A 26,285-nucleotide genomic window follows, 5' to 3' on the forward strand; every position below is an offset into this window, starting at 1 on the left:
GAGAGGAGTTAGCACCATTCTTGTCTCCAGGGGGGGAAGAGGCTGAAAGGCTTGAGTTGGAAGCCCACCACTCTCCAAGGCTCTGCCCATACACTTCTCTAATTATCTGCTTCAATCTACATCCTTTTGCTGTTATAAACTGTAACTATGAGTATATCAGCTTTCAATGAGTTCTACCAGTCCTTCTAGAGAATAACCAGGGTAAATAGCTCTAACCGAAAATTAGAATATAACTAGGTCAAATAAAAATACTTATTAAAGACAGAAGTAAATTGTTCATATTTGGAGAAGGGGAAAATCTGCAGAAAGAAATAGGCTAAATGTGGGTAAAAGAGACCTCATGCACAAGCAGCAGTCTTAATCTTGAGAGCCAGAGTGTTGCCCATTTTGTGAGCCGGGAGAGAAGGAGAAAATGGTACGTGAAAGGGAGTTGAGGTCACCTAAGGATGGACTTCGGGGAGCCTCACATTTGCAATTGGTGTCAAAGGGAAGGTAGTTTTGTGGGCTGTGCTCACTAACTTCTCATTTTGTTGTTGTTTAGTCGCTAAGTCATATCTGACTCTTTTGTGACCCCCATGGACTATAGTCAGCCAGGCTCCTCTGTCTATGTTATTTCCCAGGAAAGAATACTATTGTGGGTTGCCATTTCCTTCTCCAGAGATTCTTCCCCACCTAGGGATCAAGCATGCATCTCCGCACATCTCCTGCATTGGCAGGCAGATTCTTGACCACTGAGTCATCAGTTCAGTTCAGTTCAGTTCAGTCCCTCAGTCGTGTCTGACTCTTTGCGACCCCATGAACTGCAGCACGCCAGGCCTCCCTGTCCATCACCAACTCCCAGAGTTCACTCAAACTCACGTCCATTGAGTAGGTGATGCCATCCAGCCATCTCATCCTCTGTCATCCCCTTTTCCTCCTGCCCCTAATCCCTCCCAGCATCAGAGTCTTTCCAGTGAGTCAACTGTTCGCGTGAGGTGGCCAAAGTACTGGAGTTTCAGCTTTAGCATCATTCCTTCCAAAGAACACCCAGGACTGATCTCCTTTAGAATGGACTGGTTGGATCTCCTTGCAGTCCAAGGGACTCTCAAGAGTCTTCTCCAACACCACAGTTCAAAAGCATCAATTCTTTGGCACTCAGCTTTCTTCACAGTCCAACTGTCACATCCATACATGACTACTGGAAAAACCATAGCCTTGACTAGACGGACCTTTGTTGCCAAAGTAATGTCTCTGCTTTTCAATATGCTATCTAGATTGGTCATAACTTTCCTTCCAAGAAGTAAGCGTCTTTTAATTTCATGGCTGCAGTCACCATCTGCAGTGAATTTGAAGCCCAAAAAAATAAACTCAGCCACTGTTTCCACTGTTTCCCCATCTATTTCCCATGAAGTGATGGGACCAGATGCCATGATCTTAGTTTTCTGAATGTTCAGGGAAGCCCAATTTGTCACTACTGGAGATTAAACACAAGGACACAGGTCATCAAGAAATCCTGATGATAAAGTACAGAAAGTGGAGAAAAAGTATCAGAAGAGCCTTCTGATCAAGGTTGCAATGTTAAATTAGACTTCCTGTTGGTGGGAGTTGGGGCAGTGGGGATGGGATGAGGTATAGCAAGTTTTCCTTCATGGGTCCCCTAAAATTCAGAGGCTGTTTAGATATTGGTTACTCCACATCCCATTAGTCTTAAAAACTGAGAGCACATTGTAGGGAATATACTATGCACAGGCCTGTACTCTAATTAACAGGGCCTCTTTGAAAAATAAAAATGACTTTCTCATCACCCCCAGATGAAGGGCTGGGAGCAGTAAAAAGTATATCCTGGAAAGACATCTTGAAAACAAGATGTTGAAGTACTGATGTGACTGATGGAAAACCATTAGTGACTGTTCCAGAGCCTTGAGGGAGTTGCTGAGAAAGGGCATCACTAGCCAAAGGGCTAAACAAAGTCATGAAAGGCCTGAAGGTTTGACATTGAGGACTGTGCATTGTATATCTTTATCCCCGATCTGAGATCATAAAGAACAGATATCTTTAGAGCACAAATAAGGAAGTAGAAGTTAGAAATAAAAGGCATGCGAGGATTAGGATCTGGGCTTTTGCCTGCAAATGGCGTCAGCCCCCTGACCCCCACTTTATTTCCAAGTCTTATTTTTCCTTATTCTTCTGCGGCACCACTCCCTCAGGTTTGTTCATTGTTGGGCTGGTCCTGACACACATTTATAAGATTCTAGTGAAGATTTATAAGGTAAATCTTATAAGGTCCCACAAGGTCACACCCTTACTGACAGAGCTGCAGAATTAAATCCTTCATTTGGCTCATTCACATGGAAGAAGAGACTTCTGTGGTGTCCAATGGTTAAGACTCTGCAATTCCACTGCAAGGGCCATGGATTTGATTCCTGGTCAGGGAAGTTCTACATGCTCCAAGGTGCAGCCAAAAAATAAATCCACTTCCCCTTAATCCCACATGGAAGAAGATACATTACATTCTGTGAGAGCCACCTGTTATAAACCACAAAGATGACTCTGAAGAAAACTGTTGTCTATGATTCATAATAAAGATGTTTCAAAATAGAATTTACATGTAAAATATGTTAAAATAGCAACAAAAGCACAGCACAAGATCCTGAGACCAATGGCAAGCATTACCCTTCATCCCTCACTGTGATGTTGAAATGTACTATGTAATACTCTTCAGTTCTGCTTCTCTCTGCAATGGACAGCTTGCCAGAAAGGATCCTCTTGCTCTTTCCTTTTCTTGTACAGACCCTTTGTCTCCTTAAAGTGGAAAGATGCATACAGAATATAGTGTAGAATGACAACGATGACTCGTGAACGCTTCATGATTCATTTATTGGAGACCTGGGACTCAGATTTCACCTCAGGATGAAGAACTTTCTGACAAATTAAAATGGGCCAGAAATGTGGTTGACTGCTCTATCAAGTAGACTATGGAAGACCCTTGTTGGGACTCAAGCACTAGTGAAAGTGAAGTGAAGTCACTCAGTCATGTCCGACTCTTCGCGACCCCATGAACTGTAGCCTGTCAAGCTCCTCTGTCCGTGGGATTTTCCAGGCAAGAATATTGGAGTGGGTTGCCATTTCCTTCTCCAGGGGGTCTTCCCAATCCAGGGATCGAACCCAGGTCTCCTGCATTGCAGGAGCACAAGTGGAGAATAAATTATATCAGCAGAGTCACTTAGACATTAGGAGCAAGGGCTCTGCAGTCAGACAGACGTGGACTGAGAACCCAGCTTCCCCACCTATCTCCACTGTGCCCTAGGGGAGCCACTTGCCTGTGTAACCTCAGCTTTTGAACCTGAAAACTGGGAATGGTAGCAATACATCTGTCACAGAGTTGTTGGAACATTGCAGCAAGATGTACACTGGGGGATTCACAAGACTTCTAAAACTGTTTACCTCAGACTGGGACTTGAACCCATGTGCTGGAATTCGAACTGAGCCAAGACCCATAATCTTCCAACTGAGATCACAGACCTGGTTTCAGTTCCAAATGAAACTCAGGTTCTTGATGTCTCATCACACAAATAATTCAGTGAGAGACAAGGTGATAGCTAAGAAGTGGATTTATTCAGAGAGAAACACACTCCACTGACAGAGTATGGACCATCTCAGAAGGTGAATTCAGCCTTGAAATGTGCTGTGGTTAGCTTTGATGGACTGGGTAACTAGTCCATAGGCTAACTAGTGGGAGGATTATTTCAACTATTTTGGGGAAGGGGTGGGGATTTCCAGGGGTTGGGTCACCACCCAATTTTTGGTCTTTGATGGTCAACCTTGGAACTGTCGTGGTGCCTCTGGCTGTGTCATTTAGCTTGCTGATATGTTATAATGAGTGTATACTGAGGATCAAGGTCTAGTCAAGTTGACTTGTCTAACATCTTGTACCCATTTGGTTCAAATCAGTTTATATTGTGCCCTCGGGCTATGTCATTCTTTCAAAGGTTGTGCCCTGCCCCCTTCCCTTCTGTTTCACTTTCATAAATGTTAGGAAATTTCATTGATTTTGTGCCTCTTGAAAAAAGAGCAGAAGCATTTCAGTATAGACCATCTGACAAAGTGCACTTCAACAAGTGAAACAGATGAAACCAAGGTCACAATCCTCACTCTCTGGAAAAGTAGAGAAGTCTGAGCAAGTTTTTGCTGCCTTTCATCTCATTTGGATAAGATAATAGTCTCCATAAACACTTCCTACTTAGTCAGTGTATTAAATAGAACAGGAAACCACCAGCTTCTCCAGCAGACAAACACAAACATCTCAGGATCTATTACTCAGCCAGATTGAAATAATGCTTTTTGCAGTAACATGAATGGACCTCAAGATTATCACAGTATTACTGAATACAAGCTTACTCTGCTCACTGCAAAACAGGTCAATGAATCCATGAGACTGAGGTGTTTAGGCAAGGAATACAACTTTATTTGAAAAGCCAGATGACTGAGAAGATGGCAGACTAATGTTTCAAAGTAACCATCTTGTCAAGGCCTGCCTGGATGCCAGGTTCTTTTATAAAACAACAGAGAGAAGCTGTGAGGAACTAAAGTCAAAGGAGAATACAGAGGGAGAGGTAGTGAGGAAGTAAAGAGGGTCTTCAGTCTTGCAAAATATCTCTGGGAAGGGCCAACCTTTGAAAAGGGATGTGTTAATAATGAGAAACGCTGGACTGGAAAAAGCACAAGCTGGAATCAAGATTGCCGGGAGAAATATCAATAACCTCAGATATGCAGATGACACCACCCTTATGGCAGAAAGTGAAGAGGAACTAAAAAGCCTCTTGATGAAAGTGAAAGTGGAGAGTGAAAAGTTGGCTTAAAGCTCAACATTCAGAAAACAAAGATCACGGCATCCGGTCCCATCACTTCATGGGAAATAGATGTCAGACTTTATTTTGGGGGCCTCCAAAATCACTGCAGATGGTGATTGCAGCCATGAAATTAAAAGACGCTTACTCCTTGGAAGGAAAGTTATGACCAACCTAGATAGCATATTCAAAAGCAGAGACATTACTTTGGCAACAAAGTTTCATCTGGTCAAGGCTATGGTTTTTCCTGTGGTCATGTATGGATGTGAGAATTGGACTGTGAAGAAGGCTGAGTGCCGAAGAATTGATGCTTTTGAACTGTGGTGCTGGAGAAGACTCTTGAGAGTCCCTTGGACTGCAAGGAGATCCAACCGGTCCATTCTGAAGGAGATCAGCCCTGGGATTTCTTTGGAAGGAATGATGCTAAAGCTGAAACTCCAGTACTTTGGCCACCTCATGCGAAGAGTTGACTCACTGGAAAAGACTCTGATGCTGGGAGGGATTGGGGGCAGGAGGAGAAGGGGACGACAGAGGATGAGATGGCTGGATGGCATCACTGACTCGATGGATGTGAGTTTGAGTGAACTCCGGGAGTTGGTGATGGACAGGGAGGCCTGGGGTGCTGCGATTCATGGGGTCGCAAAGAGTAGGACATGACTGAGCGACTGAACTAAATCTCTTCTTTTCTGTAGCCATTCACAGGTAGGCAGGGTCAGATTATCTATGAGCTGAACAAAGGCACTTTAACAGTCATGGTAGAGGGACAGGGTCCCTTGAGGCAGGCCATTATATGATTATAATAACAACAGCAATGAAAAGCAAATCAAAGAAATGGTTCCAAAATGGAGTCAGAGTTGGTTCTTCTCTGCAACAACACTAAATGAAATAAATGAGATGGAGAAAGACAAATACGATATTGTTTCAGGAAGGGGAGCCCCTTTCAGGGCCAGAGAATGGGCTCTTGTCTAACACTCAGAAATGAATTGTCTGAGGAGACACACTTGCTGACAAAGCAAGAGATTTTATTGGGAAGAGGCACCTGGGTAGAGAGCAGTAGGGTAAGAGAACCCAAGAGAACTGCTCTGCCATGTGGCTCACAGTCTTGGGTTTTATGGTGATGGGATTAGTTTCTGGGTTGTCTTTGGCCAGTCATTCTGACTCAGTCCTTCCTGGTAGAACACGCATTGTTTTGTTCAGCCAAGGTGGATGCCAACAAGAAGGATTTTAGGAGGTAGTCAGTGGTGTCTTCCTTTGACCTTTCCCAAATTCTTCTGGGAAAGAAGTGGCTTAGTGAGTGAAGCCTCTCAGTCATGTCCGACTCTTTGTGACCCCGTGGACTGTGTAGCCCACCAGGTTCCTCCATCCATGGGATTCTCCAGACAAGAATACTGGAGTGGGTTTCCATTTCCTTCTCCAGGGGAAACTTCCCAACCCAGGGATTGAACCCAGGTCTCCCGCATTGCAGGCAGATGCTTTAACCTCTGAGCCACCAGGGAAGCCTCCCAGAAGTGGCTTAGTGGTGGCTTATTAGTTCTGTGTTTCTTACCAAAACCTCCTGTCATAAAATAACTCACACAAATGGTTATGATGGTGCCTGGTCAGAGTGGGTGATTTCAGTCAGTGTGCTTCCCCTAACAATATGATATTGTTAGATAGTTAGAATAGGAAAAAGGAGTCCAAAATGGTGGTGACTAAAAGACAAAGAGAAAAGCCTGAAAAAATGGAACAAAAGAAAATCTGTGGGCTGAAGTGAGAACTTCAGGTGAAACAAACATGCCCCTTCTTGGCTAGCCCAATGTGCATAGGGCAGGCTCAAGGGGGGAAGGAGACAAACATATAAGAGGAAGCCAAGATTGAGGCCTCCCCTTTGGGCTTTGCCTGCCCTCATGCCTTGAGGGTGTACTATCCTTTGTTTGCCAAAAAAAAAAAAAAAAACTCTGAGCTATAACTGAGCTGTAGCACTGTTCCACTATTTCAAATCTTTGCTTCAGCGAGACAGAACCGAGGAAATTATACTCGCCTGACATATGGGTGCCGTGTCTCAGATGTAACCTGGCTGAAACAACCTCAGCTCAGCCCCAGCGAGGTGGAAACCAAGCAGAGCAGAAGCCCAACTTGGTGAAAGCTCGTGTGGTGGAAACTGAATGCAAAGGAAACCTAGAACAGCAGAAGTGACAAGAAGCCCTGTGTGCTGGAAACCAGGACAACAAAAACAAACTTGGTAGAAAGTTCAGGAAACTCAGTCTCAGATTCCAGAAGAGCTCCAGTTAAGGTAGGAGGTCCTAGCCCCTATGCCCCTGGAAGGACATATGGCTAACAAAATCTTAATCCCTTTACAGTCTCTCATTTCTTGTTTCCTTGAACCCCCTGTGAACAGGTGAGTTGCAGTGGGTGCAACTGAGGGACTCTTGCAGGGGTTACTCCCCAGTGTGCCCCAAAGGCTCCATCTGCTGCACCTTAGTAGCCGTTGCCCAAGTGGGTGAGGGTTCTTCTGTCCTTAACCTCCTTTGTGCCACAGATCAGGCCAATGAAAATTGTGGCCACAGACCAGGCATTTAGCAGTTTCTCCAGCAAGTTATGAAAGGGGTTCCTCAGCATGTTCTTCCCACTGCTTTTTCCTCCTATCCTTCCGCTCCTCTCCCCATCTATGCCACTGTTTACCAAGTATTGGGCAGGTCATCATCTTTCCATTTCTAAAAGTTGTTCTTGAAACCATTTACCTGAGATTGGGACTCAAACTCACACGGCGGACCCTTGCTATGTTTAGTCGTGTCCAACGAGACTTGAGCCTGGCCAAAACCCATGGTGCCTCGTTTCAGGACCTAATGAAGCTCAGGTTCTTGATGTCTCATTGCAAAAAGAATTCAGTGAGACACAGCAATAGATAAGAGGTGGATTTGTTTGGATTCAGAGAGAAGCACAGTTCACAGAGTGTGTACCATCACAGAGGGTGTATGCAGTGGCCATGAAATGTGGTGTGGTTAGTTTTTGTGAGCTGGCTGATTTCATATCCTAATGAGTGGGAGGATCTTTCCAACAATTGAGGAACTATCCACTCCTTGGTCTTTTGACAGTGCCTTGGAACTGTCATGGCACCTCTGGTTGTGTCATTTAGCTTGCAAATTGAGGATCAAGGTTTAGTTGAATTTGACTTGTCTTCGGTCAACTACAAACTGGCACTTACCAAGAACATTACCAATGACTGAATAACAAAGGCATTTGCCATCTGCCTCTATGGAGATTGAACCTCAGGCTGCTATAGCTTTTGACCTTCAACAACCCCTGAGGGAGTTCAGGGTGGAGTGAGGCACTCTGTGCTCCAGGGAATCTGGTGGGACAGGTCTTTAGATAGTTGGACGTTTTTAGGAACAGATTTTATTATCTCAATCCTTGCATCTCCTCATATCTAGAGAAGCACTAAATCCCTTCATGGTGACATCAGATCCTCATGACTAACAAAAACCCTTTTATAAAATGAGAGCTTCATGGTATTGAATCCCCCTTCACCAGAACCTTATATATTGACTTTCCCCCACTGCCATTTGGAGCAGTTTCTCAGAGCTATCTGAGATGCTGCCTCCCAGGCCACAGTCTTCATTTTGCCCCAAATAAAACTTAACTTGCAACTCTCAAGTTATACATCTTTTTTAGTCAATACTGTCATCTTGGACCCATTTGATTTAATTGGTTTATGTTATGCCCTTGTGCTATGTCATTCTATGTCAAAAGTTGTGTCCTGCCCCCTTCCCTCCTGTTTCAAGCTCTTTTCCTGAGCCCCATCTGGGCCCACAATGTTGCCTCTACAGTATTCTGGAGGGACAGCCAGAAAATAGTTGGCCCTTGGGAAGGAAATACTGCATAATGTCCAATCCCTCTAGAGATTCAGGCCTTCATCTTCCCTGTTTCCTACAACATGTGTGTCAACAGCACCTCTCAGTGAACCTGCAAGGGTAGGTGATAGGCCCACAATGCCTGCTAGAAGTCCATCTGTTGGTGGCATCTCTTCAAGGGCAACTGGGCTTCCAAGGACAATGTTTGCCACTTTAAGAGTTAGCTGTAGGCCATTTGGTCCAAAACCCTTACCACCCTTCTCCTAAGGCTACAAACATATGCCCTGGATCAAATCCCCACTCCATTTTTATGGAACATCTGGTCTGTTGTCTCTTATTTTGTGCTTAAGCCACTTACTAACTCCTACAACCATGACACTGCCCCCTCTGTAGGCAACATCACTCCACCCAGCCTATTATTAAAATACTTTTAATGCCCCTAACAGAACCAGATAACCCACTCCTTTGTCATTATTTCTGTTATCACCTAAACTGGGTCTATGACAATGAAATGTTTACCATTGGAAACACTCTAAACTGCTCTTATGGAAGACTAGGGGAAGAAATCAGTGACTTATATTCCCTCAGAGCAATAAGAGGATAAGCCTTATGGCTATTTCGCCAGATTCCTAGTCTCAGGGTACAGGCTTGGATTGATTTACATCATGGTATCTATTCCCATCCACTGTGGACAAACTGGCAATGAGTTAAGATTACAAGCCCTTAATCCTACCCAGCACTAGTCACGCTGGAAACCTTGGGGACCCCCAGCTCCAGCCTGGGGATCCCAGGATGTCAACCTGCCTTGATCTGCCTAGGGATCTGGTCCCTGGGAGGTTGCATGCCTCAACCTGCTTGGGGATCTGAGCAAGTCCAGGGGTCCCCAGAGATCAACCTGCCTTGACCTGCCTGGGGCTTTGATCTCCAGGAAGTTGTCATGCCTCAACCTGCCTAGGGATCTGCATCCTGACCCGGGGATGCCAAGCTCTTGGGTTGCAACAGTACTGGGTAAGATAAACTTCAGGAAGATTCACCCCTTAGGACGTCCACCCATGGAAATAGAAGGAGGCCATTAGTTGTGGAACTGTGCCTGGTCTCAACAATAATTCAGGAGCCCAACAAGAACCCCATTGCCCTTCTGGCAAGGCTAAAAGAGGCCCTCCAAAAGTTTACCAATCGGGACTTAGACTCTTACGAGGGACAGGTGATTTTAATGGACAGATTCCTGTCCCAATGTGCACCAGACATCAGGAAAAAGCTACAACAGCTACAGCAGCAGGACTCTGCTGCCTCTTTAGATGAGATGGTCCAGACAGCCACTAATATATTTTATAACAGAACAGGAGAGGGAGATCAAGGCCCAGGAAAGGGAGAAAAGGAAAGAGACAAGGCATGTCCAGATGCTGGCCACTCTCCAGGGAAGCCCTATGGCAAACCCCAAGTTCTTGAAGGACAAGGCACGAGGCAAATGCCTAATCTATAGACAGGCAAGACATTGGGCCAAAGAGTGTCCAAACTGTGACAAGTCTTCCTAAAATGGCTTTCTACAAATGTCATCAATTGGGACAGTGGGTGGCACTCTGCCCTCAGGACACAACAAACTCAAGGTCAAGTGTCAAGCCTTCCCTCAAGATGGTTCAACAGGACTGAAGTGGTTGGCTTCAGCCAGCCCATCTGTCACAGATAACCATCACTGGCTGGAACCAAGGGTGAAACTGGATGTGGCAGATAAGTCCAAGAATTTCTTGGGTGACGCAGGGGCTACCTACTCTATCCTAACTTCCTGTTCCAGAGCCTTTTCCCCTCAATCCTGTACCACTTTGGATGCTAGAGGAAAAACAATTACAAAAAGATTCACTTGATCACGTCTTTGTTTCTGGGATGGACAAATATTTTCCCACCAGATTCTAGTGGTCCCTGAGTGTCCTACTCCCTTATTAGGAAGAGATCTTTCCCTGTCTTCGAAATCTTGCAGCTATTTCAGTCCTGATATAAGATGTTTTAAAACTTCCTCTTAGGGGTAAACTAACTATTTTTACTAGCCACCAAATGAAACAACTCCTAAATGGGAGAGACCATTCATGGACGTCTGATCAAAGTGTTAGGTAGGTAGAATAGGGAAAAGGAGTCCAAAATGGCGGTGGCTAAAAGACAAGGAAGGTCAAAGGAAGGTCCGAGGACCAGAGTGAAGACTTCAGGCAGAACAAACAGCACTCCTGGCTAAGCCCAATTTGCATAGGGCAGGCCCAGGTGGAGGAAAAACATAAAAGGAGGAGCCAAAGCGCTCTCTCACGGACTTTCTCTCCCACGTGCATGCGCGCGCTCTCTATCTCTCGAGTCTTGGATTCTCCTGGTATCTTCTAAATAAAATGGAGCTGTAACACTGATTTGCTTAAGAGCTGTAGCATGGTTTGTCCAAGACCCGAGAGCTGTGACGCGCCGAGGGCTTTAATGTCCGTCGCTCCAAATCTTTGTTGTGACGAGACAAAGAACCGAGGAACATACACTCACGTGACAAAAGGATCCTCAGATATCAAGTATTGCTGATGGAAAATCCAGGCCTGACTATATCCCCTTGTGAGGTTCTTAACCCAGCTACCTCCTGCCTACCCCCAAGGGCTCTCTGCCCTTTCACTCTTGCCTAGAAACCTTGGACCACTGGACAAAACCCTAAGAGGGATTGTCAGAAGATCCTCTGGCCAATCCTGAGGAAATCTGGTACACTGATGGAAGCAACTTTGTCTTAGATGGAAAAAGAAGAGCCAGGTATGCAGTAGTTTCCAATTTCAAGACCACAGAGGCTAAACCTTTGCCACCAGTTACTTCAGTCCAATTGGCTGAGCTCATAGCCCTGACTTGAGCTTTAGAGCTGGGAAAAGGAAAAAGAGTAGCTATTTACACTGACTCCAAGAATGCCTTTCTGGTGCTACATTGCACATGCTGCTATTTGGAAAGAAAGAGGCCACTTGACCACCCGCGGGTCCCCAATCAAACATGGTGATCAAATCCTTACACTCGGAAGCAGTCCATCTGCCCGCTGAGGTTTCAGTCTCCCGCTGTGAAGGACACCGAAAAGGGAGCATGGAAGTGGCACGAGGGAACCAAGCCGCTAATCAGGCAGCTAAGAGAGCAGCATTACAGAACAATGACCTAATAGGGGTGGCCACCTTAGTTCCACAGACTAATTTGCCAGAAAGTCCTTCATATACTGAAGGTGAGACTCTTAAAGCTAAGAGTGAGGGCTTTCAGGAAGATCATATGGGGTGTTTCCCAAAAGAGAGACTCCTTTTTCTGCCTGGAAACCTCCAATGGAAGTTGGGTAACTCCTTACATGCCACCATTCATTTAGGGGAGAAGGCCCTCCAAAGACTACTAGAAAGGTCCTTCAGAGGAATAGGCCTCCAAGGACTACAAGGCAAGCTGTCTCCTCTTGTCCCACTTGCCAATAAAACAACCCCCAAGGAGCTTGAAGACCCCAGCTGGCCCAGCCTGTCCAACGGCATGGGACCAGGAGAGGACTGGCAGATGGACTTCACCCAGATGCCAGTTTCTCAAGTGTATCAGTACCTACTAGTCATGATAGATACATTCACAGGATGGACTGAAGGCTTTCCCACCCAGACTGAGAAGGCTGAGGAGGTGGTTAAAAAAAAAAAAAAAAAAAAAAAAACTGCTCCATGAAATCATTCCGAGATTTGGTCTGCCCAGGTCATTACAAAGTGACAATGGGACATCATTTACTTCTAAGGTCACCCAAGGGGTCTCTAAAGCACTGGGCATTACTTATTACCTCCATTGTGCCTGGAAGCCTCAGTCTCCAGGAAACCTAGAAAGAGCCAACCAATTCTTAAAATCATCAATAAAAAAGATAACCCAGGAGACCTCCCTGGGATGGAAGGAGGCTTTACCAATAGCTCTCCTCTGCACCCGCATTGCCCCTAAGGAACAGGTTGGTCTTAGTCCTTATGAGATGCTATATGGGAAATCTTTTGTTTGTGTCAATAACCTCTTCTTAGATCCAGAGGCTCAGACCCTCTAGTCTTATACCATGGCCATTGGGCAATTCCAACAAGACATACACGTGTTGGGTGTCAACCAGGACCCAAAAGATTCTAAAGAGCCACCACTATATGGTCCAGGGACTCAAGTCCTATTAAAGTCTGGAAAGATGGGTCCCCAAAGGCTCAACTCCAGCCCACATGGAAGGGCCCCTACCCTGTAATACTTTCTACCCCCACAGCAGTCAAGGTACCGGATTTCCGGGATTCACTACTCACGAGTCAAGCTGTGGAAGAAAACAGAAGAGGACACTCAATGTACCTGTGAGCCCCTGGGAGATCTCAGATGCCTATTCAGACTACAAATGAGTGCCATTCCAATGAATGCTTCCAAAATTAAGTTTCTGGGGATAAGATTTCTCAGGATAGCTCTGTCTCTTGAGGGGGGAACGTTAGATAGTTAGGAAAAAGGAGTCCAAAATAGACAAAGATAGAGAAACAAAAGATACTCCAACTGTTCTTACCATTTGGGAAATTATGTGGATTTTAGGAGTTCTATGCCTGGAACCAAGGACAGAGACTGTGTGTGTGTGTGTGTGTGTGTGTGTGTGTGTGTGTGTGTGTGTATGTGTATGTGTATATTCTATAATTTCACAGGAATGGAGGAGACACACCAACTCTTAATATCCATGGCCATTGAAGTGACATACATCATTTTTAGATTTGGTCACATGAACTCAACCAATTGCAGAGGAAAATGTAGGGAAGCTGGTAGGGGTCTATTGACCATGTGTCTGCCAAGGTCAACCACCTGGACATGCAAACACGACCCCTCTGCCCCCTCCACCTGGAGCCACTCCTTTGTTGTCCTGAGCGAGCTCTGAGTTGTTCCTAATTCAGTGCAGGCCTTCGTTCTTCCAGCCCTGCACTGCCTCTCAAAGAGACCCTGAGTGCTTGTCCTTCTGGTCTGCCAGGACCTGCCTTGCGGGGTCAGGACTCTCTTCTCTCAGTGAGGGCACAGCTCCTCCAGGCAGGCAGGGCAGGTTTGTGCATGTGTTTTGATCACATAACACTGTGGTTTATTTAACTTTCCAATTATTTTTCACATGAATTGCCAAGATGTTTCTCCCAAACTTAAAATTTGTTTTGTTTTGTTTTTAATTTTTATTATAGTTGATTTATAATGTTGTGTTGGTTTCAGATGTATAGCAAAGTGAATCAGTTATATATATACATATATCTCCTTCTTTTTTCATATTTAAAATTTTAAATCTGAAGTCCACATTCATCTTGGTTGGTATTTTATTCATTGATCTGATCTAATTCATACTTTATATTTCATATTTTATGAAATTGCAAAAATGCTGCTTGGGCTTCCTCTGAGGCATTAGCTGAGCAGCACTACCTAAACAAGTTGGGGTGTGAGGTTGGCGTGACCTGCAAGTTCTGAACTAGCGCAGACCTACAGCCGTCACTGTGTCTGTTTCGTAATGGTCACAAATCATTCAACAATCAATCCCAGGAGTGTTCTGGGGAGCAATGCCAGGCAGACATACAGTTTCTTAGGATCTATTATAATTTCCTTTAAAAATGCTTTTCGTACTTTTTTGTTTGATTTCTACTATTCTCAATGATTCTTCAAAATCACCAAAGAAAAGGGGTTCCAAATGACATTTAGGAGCATCTTCAGAAGGCTCAGCTGTAGACTCTCTGGGCCTGGGGTCTGGGTGGTTTAAGCATCATGCTCTGCCCTGGGTTGTGCTGTTGCCTAGAAAGGACAAGGCAGAGGATGGTGAGGCAGAGGGAAACCTGATTTCCATTAAAATACGCGAGGACTGCTCCAAGGGCATAAACTGAGAAAACCGAGTACTGGAGCATTCCCAACACCACTGCCTTTGACAGGTACAGAGTTTTCCAACCTACCAGCTGGGGTCCTCAGGGACTGAATTTCCCTTGGGGCCCTGGTTCCCTCAAAGGCTCAGATGGCGTCCCCGGGCAGCAAGCCACCTGGAATTAGAAGGTAAATGACATCATGGCCAGATTCAGACAGGGGTATCTGTTCCGACCTCCCCAAACTTCATGCTCTGTATGACCCACTTGCCAAGGCAGGCATCATCGTGTCACATTTATAAATAGCTCCAAACACCTAGGGGCTTGGGGCCCCTGGACACAAAAGGAATGTCTGTCTTTCTTCAGCGGTTGCTTTGCATGAAATAAAATCAATGAGCCAAGCCCATACAAAATCGAGGATTTTCAGATCAATTCCTTTTTGAAGTTAGATTTGGGGTTTTAGGACAACAATGGTCAGCACCTGACCAGAAGTTTTCCTGGAGGCTAGGGAACTAAGTTTGGGACATGTGTAAGAACTGAGATACTGAAAAGAAGACAGCTTCCAAAGAAGCTAATGGCTTGATTTCTTTCTTTGTTTCTTTCTGATCTGTTGCTGCTTTTAGCCTGGTCCTCTTCGGGCATTGTGGCCAGGAGGGCGACTCTGTACCATCTCACTGACGGTGGCTGAAGGTCCCAATCTGGCTTCTCAGATCCGAAAACAAAGAAACAAAGGTGGACTTGACTGGGGGGTTCATTTGAAGAGTGGCCAGCAGAATTGATTGATTCTAACTGCCAAAATCCTTGCCCCATGGCATTCTACACAAACTCAGGCAACTTGTAAAGTGCCCAGGACTGTGGTCTGGAACAGCAGCACTTCACCCGTGGAAGAGTGAAGGGCCTCAAAGATGCTGAGTGTCCACTGAGTGGCCGCACGGCTGGCTTGTGTGCCCAGCAGGGGCTGCTTGCAGTCCAACCCACAGAACGTGGCAGTTCTGGGTCAGCATCGCAGTTTATCATTGACCACAGCCTCACGGGTATGAACCAGAGTGGGGGGTGGGGGGCACCGAGGTCCAACTGCAGAGGGCAACAGATCTGCTTCTAGCCTGTCCCTTAGTCCTGTGGGAAGCGAGGGCACACCTGGGCTCGATCAGGGTGGGGAGAGGCCCCCAGAGAGGATGCGGCCACCCAGCCGAGGAGCGATGCAGGAGCCAGGTGGATCCAGCTCCCAAAGAACAGGATCCATCCAGTAAGGATCTTCAAGGCCACCTCTTACAGGAGCCGGAAGAAGAGTCTTGATTTCTAGGTGTGCATCTGAAATTACTTTCCTACCAGCAGGTCAGACAACTGGGTTCACTGGGCAGGAGGAGACAAGCAAACAGCATGGCTTTCCTCTCTCAGGTCCCCCAACCCCTGACTCCTCTGCTCCCACTACAGTTAACATGTGATGGCCATCCACTTAATGAACTTGGTTCCCAAACCTACACCATGTGTCCACAAAAATACCTCCCCTTGGATCTGTCCCTTATAATCCAAGGTCCCCATAGGGTTCTGATTTCCACTCAGAGCTCAGAAACCTGAATCTGCAGGCCTCAGCAAACCTACTGCCTCCCCACCTCCCCTTCCAGCCACCACATGGATTGAAGAAATAGGAACAGTAGCCCCCAGCCTAGAAGGTGGAGTTCCCAAATATAAGTGTGAGCACCCACCTTGGAGCAAGAATCAAGGCCATGAGGGAACGCAAGTGCCTCTTGTGAACGGTGTTCCTCATCTGAGTGCCCAGGCCTAGGCTGGCTCTGAGGTCAGCTCCACAGTCCCTGCTGCCCAGGCAATGCCCAAGAAGACTCAGGAATCCATCCTTGACTAGATGTCCCAGGTCTCTGCACTGGAACAAGAGCTCCTCCAGGGAAGGTGCAGTTCTGATGATCTAGTACTGAGTCCAGGGTGTAGGAGTGGGAGAGGTGCTTTTCCCTGCACCACCAACAAGCAGGGCTCTGACTCCAGCTGGTGGTCCTATGAGTCAACTCGGTTCTGACACTCTTCACCCGGAGAGAGCATCGGGTCCCACAGGCTGAAGGCTCATCCCCACAAGACCACCCCCACTTCAGATTCCAGTCACAGGTCCAGACTGCCACCTGTGCTTCTGACCAAATGCCTATAATTTGGAGGTTCCTAGAACCCCATCCTGGGGCTTGATTAATTTGCTAGAGAAGCTCACAGAAGTCAGAGAAACATTTTACTTACTAGATTCCTGGGGTTTTTTTGTTGTTCAGTTGGCAAGTTGTGTCTGACTCTGTGGCCCTATGGACTGCAGTACATGAGGCTTCCCTTCCCTTCCATCATCTAGCTTTTCTCAAGTTCAGTCCATTGCATCAGCGATGCAATCCAACCATCTCATCCTCTGTCACCCTCTTCTCCTGCCTTCAGTTTTCCCCAGTATCAGGATCTTTTCCAATGAGTTGGCTAAGTATTGGAGCTTAGATTCAGCATCAGTCCTTCCAATCAATATTCATGGTTAAATGAAGGAGATGCAGATGGCAAATGAGGCATGGGGAAGGACATGGAGCTTCTCTGCCCTCCATGAGGGCACCACTCTTACCAGATCACTAACTGTTCCCCAACCTGGAAGCTCTTCAGACTCTGTCTTTTTGAGTTTTATGGAGGTTTCACTCCATAGACTCTATCGATCAAGCCATGGACCACTGGTGACTGAGTCCGTCTCCAGCCCCTCTCCTTCCAGGAAGTCAGGGCATGGGGCTGAAGGTTGCAGCCCTCTATTCATGGTTGGTTCCCCTGGCAACCAGCCCCCATCTGCAGGCACTTCCAAAGGCCTCCTCACTGACATCAGCCTAGCAGTGGTGGAAAGGAGCTTTCTGTGAGTTACAGGACACCCATTTCACCTTGTGGATCAGAGGACAAGAGCCCAAGCGGAACAAAAGATGCTTCTGTGGCTCTTACTGCGCAGGAAATCCCAAGGGTTTGAAGAGCTGTGAGTCACAAACAGGGACAAAGACCAAATGAGTATTTCTCATTATGAATCACAGGGTCACAGTGTCCTTTACTCAAAGTAGCACATATTTACTAAGCACAGAGGTGGCCTTTCACTTTGGGGACCACCCCAGTCACCTTGTTCCCTATCGAGGCTGTAGGAGGGATTCTAGTGACACTTTCAGAAAGTCATAGGTTTTGGTAAAATTTGCCAAGTGAGATATTTTAACCACAACTTTCCCAGTGCATTTCCTTTCATATATGATGGGGATGGCTGCTGGTAATTTGGGGCCTGGCTGGTGGGATGTTGAGACAGGGATACTTAAGTTAGAGTTGGGGGTGGGGGCTTATGTACTTGGTTGCCCCCATCATCACCATTCATCACATGGCTGGCTCTGACCCTGACCTCTTACCCTGCCCTCTGCTGACCAGCCAGGGTTCCGAGGCCACCGTGTAGCCCCAGGGCTGCACTGTGACCCTTACAAGCCTCACTGAGCCCAGTCCTGGGAGATGTGGAGCCACAGCCTCAAAACACGTGGCGGTGGGATTTCCCTGGTGGTCCAGAGACTAAGACCTGTGCTCCCAATGCAGGGGCTCCAGGTTCAAGCCCTGGTCAGGGAACCAGACCCCCACATGCTGGAACTAAGAGTTCACATGCCGCAACTAAAGGTCCTACGTGCCGCAACTAAGAGCCAGTACAGCCAAATAAAACTGGTCTGTGTGAATGTTAGAGATGAGTCAGTCAGCTAGTTAATATGATTATACTATTTTCCTGTATCTTGTATATTTGTGGCCTTTGTAGGCTTTTAAGCTTAGAATTTACTGTTTTCTCATGCTAAATAATTTATCTGGAACCAATTTTTCAAAGAGTTTTGAATTCTTTTTCTTAAAGAGCCTCTTCCAAATCATGCAAGCTTCAGGCCCATGCACCCTGTGCTGGCCGTGAACTTGGTCTGGCTGGCATTCTTCCAGGCTCTAGCGGTATGGCTGTGAGAAAAACAGACAAGCCCCCTGCCCCATAGGTTTGCCAGCACCCAGCACATGCCTAATAAATACTGTCTAAACCCAATCGCACCCTGGGAAGAGTCTGCCCCTTAGCAGGGCCGAGGGCTGACCCCAACCGCACTCAGTGTCACTGTGCCAGGCTTTCAGAACCGCTCCTATCCCTTGAGAGTTACACGTCCAGGCTGGCTGAACTGCTCCACCTCTACAGGGGACACAGTTTGGGAAACACTTCTCCTGAGGCATGAGCTGGTGGCTGGTGGCCGGTGGCCTGCCCTCCCCTTTGTCCTGTCCCATGACCTGAGATATTTCCTCAGAGATGACTTTTTGTGTTTCTTGGTTTCATCTTGTTTTTTCAAATACTCAACTTCTACATTTAGGGCCCACCATTTAATATGGCAGTGTCCTTGAGAATATATCTGCTGCCTTATTATTCCCTTAAGAGAAATTCATGAGAGCAAAATCACAGAATAAGAAATTGTCATGGCTTTTGGTTTTACTTTCCCAAGTTGCTTTCTTAAAAGTCTCCAGTTTACAAGCCCCCAGCTGTGCTGGGGAGAGTGTACCTCACCACTCAGTACTGAATTGGGTGTTTACTTCTTAAATATGGCAAATTTGATATATGGTAAGTGGCAACTCTTTGCTTAAATGGTCATGACTTTGATCACTAATAGAATTAAATATTTTTCTTGTGTATTTTTTATTTTATATTCATTTGTAGTCTTTGTGCTTCTATATATTATCTGAAATTATTGTTTACACATGTCCTTTGCCTGTCTTTCTGTTGATTTTTTTTAATGTCAATTTTCTATTTTCTTAGGTAAATATTTTCTTAGGTATGAACCATTTCTCTAATTGTGGTGAGTATTTTCCCTACTGATTGTTAGAAAATGAATTTGATGGCTGCGTTCCATTAGTTCTACTTCCTCCATGGCAGACAGATGGCTGACTCTAGATCCATTCAGAATACCAACTGGGGCATGAAGGGTAGTGGAGGATCTGACCTATAATGAGACGAGCACTGAAGTGTGCAAGAATTTGTCTGCTAGCACAGCACAGAGCTGGCACATCCCAAGGCCTCCCTCTCCAGGTGGGCAGCTACGCAAGGCCTGCCTGTGCCTCCTCCAGAACCCACTCCTAAAGGGTCCTTTGCATAAGGCCTTACAGGTGCTTCTGCTGGCCGTGGTGGGAGCCAACCCCCTAGGCAGGACATAGGAAGCCTTTCCTGCTCTGGCCCCTGCCTGCCTTTTCATCCTCACCTCCTTAAGCCTATGCCGTCCTCAGCCTCAGCATTAGCATTGCTGGCTGCTTCTAGTTCCTTGAGTGGGAGAGACCTTCCAGCCCCGGTGTGTTTCCCTATAAGACTCCTGCTCAGCCTCCAGGGCTCAGTGCAGGCCTCGTGGCTTCAGGAAGCTTCCCTCCTGCTGCACCACCCTCATCGCACTCACGACAGGGGTTCTAAGTGCCTGTCTGTCTCCGCACTTCGCCGTGCACACCCCGATGCCAGGTACTGCCTCCCCCTCTGCATTGCCCACCACACCTGGCAGGCACCCTGTGTATTCAAGCGGGCGGAAGCGGGTGGGGAGGCGACTTGGGGTCTCTGTGGATCTGGCGCCGTGGAATTGCTCTTTCAAAGTGCAAGTCCTTTCACACACAAGGGGCACCATCAGTGCTATGGGAGATGGTGATGAGTTTAGGGTCATTATTAAAATGAAAGTAGAAATCATCCTCAGGTCCACCCTGGGCAGGCAGGCAGTTTTCGTGGAAGATAAAACCGTTGGTTAAGGGTGACATTTCTCACTTGACATGAGAAATGAATATATGAAGCAAGCGTGGTGTAACTACACTCTAATTTCACTCTTTTTCTAGAGTTTGAGCAGCCGCTAGATGTAAGTGCCAAGGGGACCACACCGTCTGCTCATGTGATCAGATCCCTACATGGTTTGTCACCTGCAGTTTCAACTGTGGGACCCAGTGCATGCATGCTCTGCTGAGGGCTGGGGCAGGGCCAGGTCTGCTGCGCTAGATGCCCTGTGGGATGGTGCATCTTCTGGGAGGTGCTGTGTCCACCATGGAGGGTGCTGCGCTGCCCCAAGGCAGCATCCTTGGTTAGCAACCAGAGCCCTGCCGGCCAGCTCTGCCCGCTTCACCAGCCTCATGCCCTCAGTGAAGGCTTGGGGGATTCCCCTCAGCCTTCCAGGGATGCTCCATGGAACAAAGTCAGGGGAGAGTCTTTCCTCACCATCTCCCCACCAATGCTTTCCTAGGTGATTTTTCTTTTAGGTGGCATTTCCCTGGAAGTCTTCTTTATGTCAAGACTTGAACTGCTGCTTATTGAAGCCATCCTACAAAGATGATCTCCTGTTTCCAGGAGTCAGAGAGCCAAAGCTGGAGGCCCAGAAAGAGAAGGCCATGCACATAGCAGCAGCACAAATCTGTGGGCCACTGTGACCCCGGCTCTGTCCCAGGCTTTGTGAGTCTTTCTGCTCCTGGAGCAGCTGCTTACCAACATCTGTCTGCAGGAACATCATTTGGGACTTTATTAATCTGTTGCTGCCAGGTATCCTCCCTAGATTTGGGCTGCTTGGGGCTTAGCCACCCATGCCCCCACCCCCCACCAAGGGGACTCTTATGCCGATCTCTTGAGGACCCATTGGATAGAGAGAATGAACCAGAATCCAGAGGGTCAGTACTGAAACTGTGGTCCACTGACCAGCAGCACTGCCTCACCTGGAGTGTGTTAAAACGTGCAATCTCAGACCACCTAGGTCTACTGAATCAGGATCTTCATCCAAATAGGAACCTTGGGCAATACTATGCACCAAAAGAATTTAAGACACACCAACCCAACCATGGGGGAGGTGGAATTGAGATAAAGGCAAAGGAGCCCTATAAGATTCAGAAAGAAACCCAAGTCACCCTGGGGAGTGTTGGAGGCATTTGGAGGCACAAAGTGTTCGCTCCCAGGTTGAGAGTTCTCAGTCTAGGAGACAGGCAAAAGGGGTGCCTGTGTCATGTGACCCACATGATGAGCCGGGAGTGGTGTTCCCTCCAGAGTGCTGGATACTCATTGTCGAGCACAAACACACAGCCCAAAGCCTGTGGCTTTGAAATCGGTGACATTCTCAAGTGGCACGAAAAGGAAAATAAAGGCTGATTTTGCTTTTCATTCCAAACTCACTTGCTTATTTAGGATAGATGTCGACCTTTACATCATAAGGTCTAAACTTGCTTGGCTGAGACCCATCCCTAGCCCCGTGATCAATCTTGGGGCCCATTCGAGTATAAGACTCCAATGTCTGTGACCCCATCCCCCCCACCCACCCCACCACCACCAGCCTCTGCCTCTGGGTCCTCCATGAATGCAGGCTATGTGTGCCTGCTCCCTGGCAAAACTGAGCCTCTGCACCAGATGTTCACTTACCCAGAGCTTTTGGTGAGTTTATTTGTTATAAGATGTGGGATAATTCAGAGAGCTTATTTTTCTCACTGGCCCTTTTCCATCCATCTCTTCCTAGCCATCCCCATTCCACCACCAAACAAAACAAGAACTGTTGGATCAATTTGGGAATCGCCTTCTGCAGCTTCCTTCTAACTGTGGGATTTCATTCTGTGGACACCTGCTTCTAAATAAATACCTGTGTTTCCCTAAGAGAACTTTTGATAAATAATGTCTCCTCCACCTTTGCAATGGGATGCCCAGTTCTTGTTAAGGCTGAAGGTGAGATAAGATGACCTGAAATAGATCCTCACTCATTTCTCAGACTAAAACGAAGATTCACCGACCAAGTCTCATTCCTCTTTGCCACCTCCTTAAAAACTAGTTTCCTAATAGGGAATCAACACTGGAAGGAGAAAAAGTGAGAGTTCAGGCTTCAGTGGGACCCCAGCTGAGGCTGTTCTATGACCCTGAGGATAGATCTCAAGGTAGCCAAATGGACCTCTGGCCATAGGACCTTCCTGGACTCTGGATATTGTAACCTGGGGCCATTTTTGTGGACATAGTTGTCACTCGCAGTAACATCCAAAACGCCTGAGACCAGGACCGTCCTGTTGAGGAGGCAGGTCTAGGTATGCTGCTTACCCTCCACCTATGCCCTGGAAGAGTAAAACCACATGGTGCCTGGAAAGGGAGGCTGCCCTCCCCCACCACAGCCTTCCTGGTGCAGGCCACCAGCCAAGGGTGATCAAGAGTGTGGAAGGCAAGGCTAGGGGACCAGGAATTCTCAGGCTGGGTTTTCCTTTCTCTTTAAAATAATATGGTGTGTTCTTTCTCTGCAGGGAGACTCTGGGAGCACTTTTTGCAAATGAATTCAAGGAAAATAGCTTGAAGCAGTTAGGCCTTCCACTTAGAATGACTTGCAAGGAAATAGGCCACCCACAGTCTGTAACCAATAATAACCCTCCGTTTTCTTCCCCGAATAAGGACAGTGCCCCCAGGTGAGGCGATGCTATCTTAACTTCCAGGAAGCATCGTTACTTCTTGAATATTTGCTTTTTCTTTTCCAGGTAGATTCTCCATGGGGAATTCTGAAATGCAGGAGACACACACAGAGAACAAAAAAGCAGGTGAAGAAAGGAGATTCTGCATCTCAAGCAGGACTTTCTCTGCCTCCTTGTGGAGCAAAACAGACCCAGTCCTTTCCCCAATATTTAAGCCCCATTGCACACCCCTGCCCCAAAGGATTAAAGGATGGTTCACTGGAGAAGGAAACAGCAACCCACTCCAGTATTCATGCCTGGAAAATCCCATGGACCGAGGAGCCTGGTGGGCTACACTCCATGGGGTCTCAGAGTCGGACATGACCGAGCGACTTGTGTGTGTGTGTGTGTGTGTGTGTGTGTGTTAAAAAAAAAAACAAAACAGGATGGTTCAGAGTATTGACAGCCCTGAGTGACCCCTACCCTGTGCCAAGCAGTTGGGACCTTGAGTCAGATGAATCCAGATCACAGAAACATCTGAGAATCAGTTTCCAGAATGTGGGGTGGGAAGAGGGTTCATCTTGCCTCCGTTGGAGTGAAAGTGTTAGTTGCTCAGTTGTGTCTGACTCTTTGCAACCCCATGGACTGTACCCACAAGGCTCCTCTGTCTGTGAATTCTCCAGGCAAGAATGCTGGAGCAGGTTGCCATTTCCTTCTCCAGGGGATCTTCTCGACCCAGGGACTGAACCGCAGTCTCCTGCTTTGGCAGGGGTATTCTTTACCATCTGGGCCACCAGGGAAGCCTGTTGGGTTGAAATGCTCCCTTGGTCTTTTTCCATCCCTCTCTATCCCACTACCCCATCTGTAACTCCTGTTTGTTCATGCACAGGAGGGAGAACTCTGACCACTCCACTCCCATATTGCACTCCGAGAAAGCTGAGGCCCACATGGGCCCAAGGAAAGGACTCATTTTTTCCGCATGCCCTGGCACATGAGGACCCAGAAGCTACAGGAAAGGTGCCTGAGGAAGCGGCAGGCTGGGTGGGGACCCCCATGGAACTGGATCGAAGACTGGAGGCTGTGTGACCAGAACCTGCTCAAGGAAGATGTCAGGAGCATCTCTGAGTTAGCCTCCAGGTATGCCAGGGAGAGGCTATCCCCAGCCCTCCTGGCTTAACTTCAGCCCAAGTGAGAAGGACATGAGTAATTTTCTCTCTATACACCCACTCAATCACTTACCACCAGATTGTTTACTCTTAGGGCAACAAATTATACTCAGCCCACCTACTCAGGACACACTGACCTGGCTGGTGCGGAGAAGTTCTGCCCCTTGCCCCTGCACCCAAGGATGGATATAAAGACAGGTAGGCAAGTGTTGAAGGGGTGGATGATGGCATGGGTGGCTGGAGGAAGAGGAGGAGAGGAGAGGTAGAAGGAGATGGGTAATGAGGAGCAAGTTTTAGCTCCAGCAGGGCTCAGAGATATGTATCTGCAGAATTGGAACAAGCCACCTGGGGATTAAAGAGCAGGATGAAGCATCAATTATAACCTCCCTTGGCACTGCCTCTTGACATGTGACACAGGCCTGGGATTGTCCTTATGCTGACCTCTGCCGGACACTAGTGCTCCCATTAGTGGCGGGAGGCAGGGGGCCTGGAGAGGACCACAAACCCCAGGCATTCTCCGGCACCAGTCAGGTCCTCCTCCTACGTATAATGAGCAGGGTGGACTGAGTAGCTTCTGAAACCATTCTAGTTTTAAGATTTTGTGGTTCTGGATCTGAGCAATTTGATACTGATTGATGATTCACACTCAAATCCTAAAGGTAATTGTAGTCTAGGATGCCCCATTAAGTGTCAGGTAAGTAAAACAATTATTTACCCTCAAAGTTCAGCATTAAGCAACAACTGCTAGTGGAAAATACTTTTAATACCTTTATTATCTCTGCAAACCCAAATCGGATGGGAAAGAAAAGAAGAATGGCTGCTTCATCAGAGGGAGAGCAGCACGATGGGGTGAAGGCCTGCCTAGCAGGCCCTGCCTACACCTTTCTTACCAGTGCCTGGCATGTGCTAGATGCTCCATCAATGTTTGTTAAATTGACTTGAATGAAACACCCCTACATATTTTTTAGTGCTTGTTAGAGATTGATAGTTCTCTCTTTAAATCATTCCCTTTTCTATGTTTATAGAATTCCCACTTTTTTGAGCACGTGACTACTCAGATTAAAAACTGCTTTTCTTAGTCATCCTTAAAACAATACGTATTGACCAAGATTTGCCCAATGAGGTGTAAATGGCAGTATCCACCTGGAAGCCTCCAGGAACTTCCAAAGAAGACAGCTAGGCATATCCTGTGTTTTCCTCCTTCCCACTAGCTAAATGTGTGTGTGATGGCTGGACCTGGGCAGCCATGTTGGACCAGAAAGTGATTGTGTGAAATGAGACCGCGTAAAGCAAGAGAAGAGTTCTGGGTGCATGAGGACCTTGTGGAGTTGTGGAGCCACACCTCCAGTTCTACACTGTCTCCTCACAGGGTTTTATAGGAAAGAGAAATACTTTTCTATCTTGTTTAAGTCACTGATATTTTGTCTGTTACTCCAAAGTGCTGCACAATGTCTTTAATGCCTAGAAATCCTCAGTAGTGTTTACTGAATGAATAAATGCCACAGCAATAATGTTCATTATGGAAAATTAATTAAAATGAGAAAACACAGACAAACTGTTTTCCTATAAGGACAAAAGAGAAACTCTGAGACTCATTTGAGTCTTGCCTATAGCTAATAATCAATAACTGGTATTAGTTGGAGTGAAATAGCTATTTTACTAAACACGAAAACATCTTACAGTGACTTCCCTAGTATCTGTGAGCTCAACCATGAAAAAGAACATAATTTTTCCATGAAAATGCTTACTTTTGTCTTGAGCCCCTATTTTCTCTCAATAGTAAAAATAAGTTCTTATTTCCAGACAAGCTCTGTTTGTGACTATGGAGCCATTTCAGGTTTTAGGTTCAGATGTCTCTCCCCTGTTCAACACTGGGGAAGAGCCAAGGCTCTGGGGGACCCAGAGAAGTGCTGTGGGTGTGGACAGAGGTGCTGGCCAAAGTCCATCTCTGTCCACGTGGCCTGTAATGGGGCCCTCATTCTCACGCCTAGCACCCCCACAGCCCTGCCAAGGTCCTGGATGCCACATCCTCGGCTCTCTAAGTGTCTATCCCCACCACCACCACCAGAATCATGATTCTTCCCCAGGTCCCCTGCTCTCTAAATGACTATCCCCACCACACCAGAACCATGATCCTTCCACAGAACCTGTGATCTCTGAGTATCTATTCCCACTACGGAAGAACCATGATCCTTCCCCAGGTACCCGGCTCTCTTAAGTGTCTAT

The 26,285-nt window shown here is 46.8% G+C and overlaps 1 long non-coding RNA gene across 4 annotated transcripts in view; it reads left to right on the top strand.

The window, feature by feature from the left end:
- The window catches only part of LOC133240270 (uncharacterized), a 51,400-nt gene extending 25,824 nt beyond the window's left edge, over nt 1–25,576 (top strand). Inside the window, exons 2-6 of one of the 4 annotated variants that reach the window (XR_009734170.1) lie at nt 6,818–20,944; nt 21,990–22,192; nt 22,981–23,040; nt 23,783–24,257; nt 25,085–25,576. This is a non-coding gene — a long non-coding RNA (uncharacterized LOC133240270). Of the gene's footprint in view, nt 1–6,817; nt 20,945–21,989; nt 23,041–23,782 lie in introns of all 4 variants that reach the window. The other 3 variants (XR_009734169.1, XR_009734172.1, XR_009734171.1) reach the window with 3 other exon arrangements.
- Nucleotides 25,577–26,285: the final 709 nt, after the last annotated feature.

This window comes from Bos javanicus, chromosome 28, assembly GCF_032452875.1.
Source record: "Bos javanicus breed banteng chromosome 28, ARS-OSU_banteng_1.0, whole genome shotgun sequence".
Taxonomy (NCBI): Eukaryota; Metazoa; Chordata; class Mammalia; order Artiodactyla; family Bovidae; genus Bos; species Bos javanicus.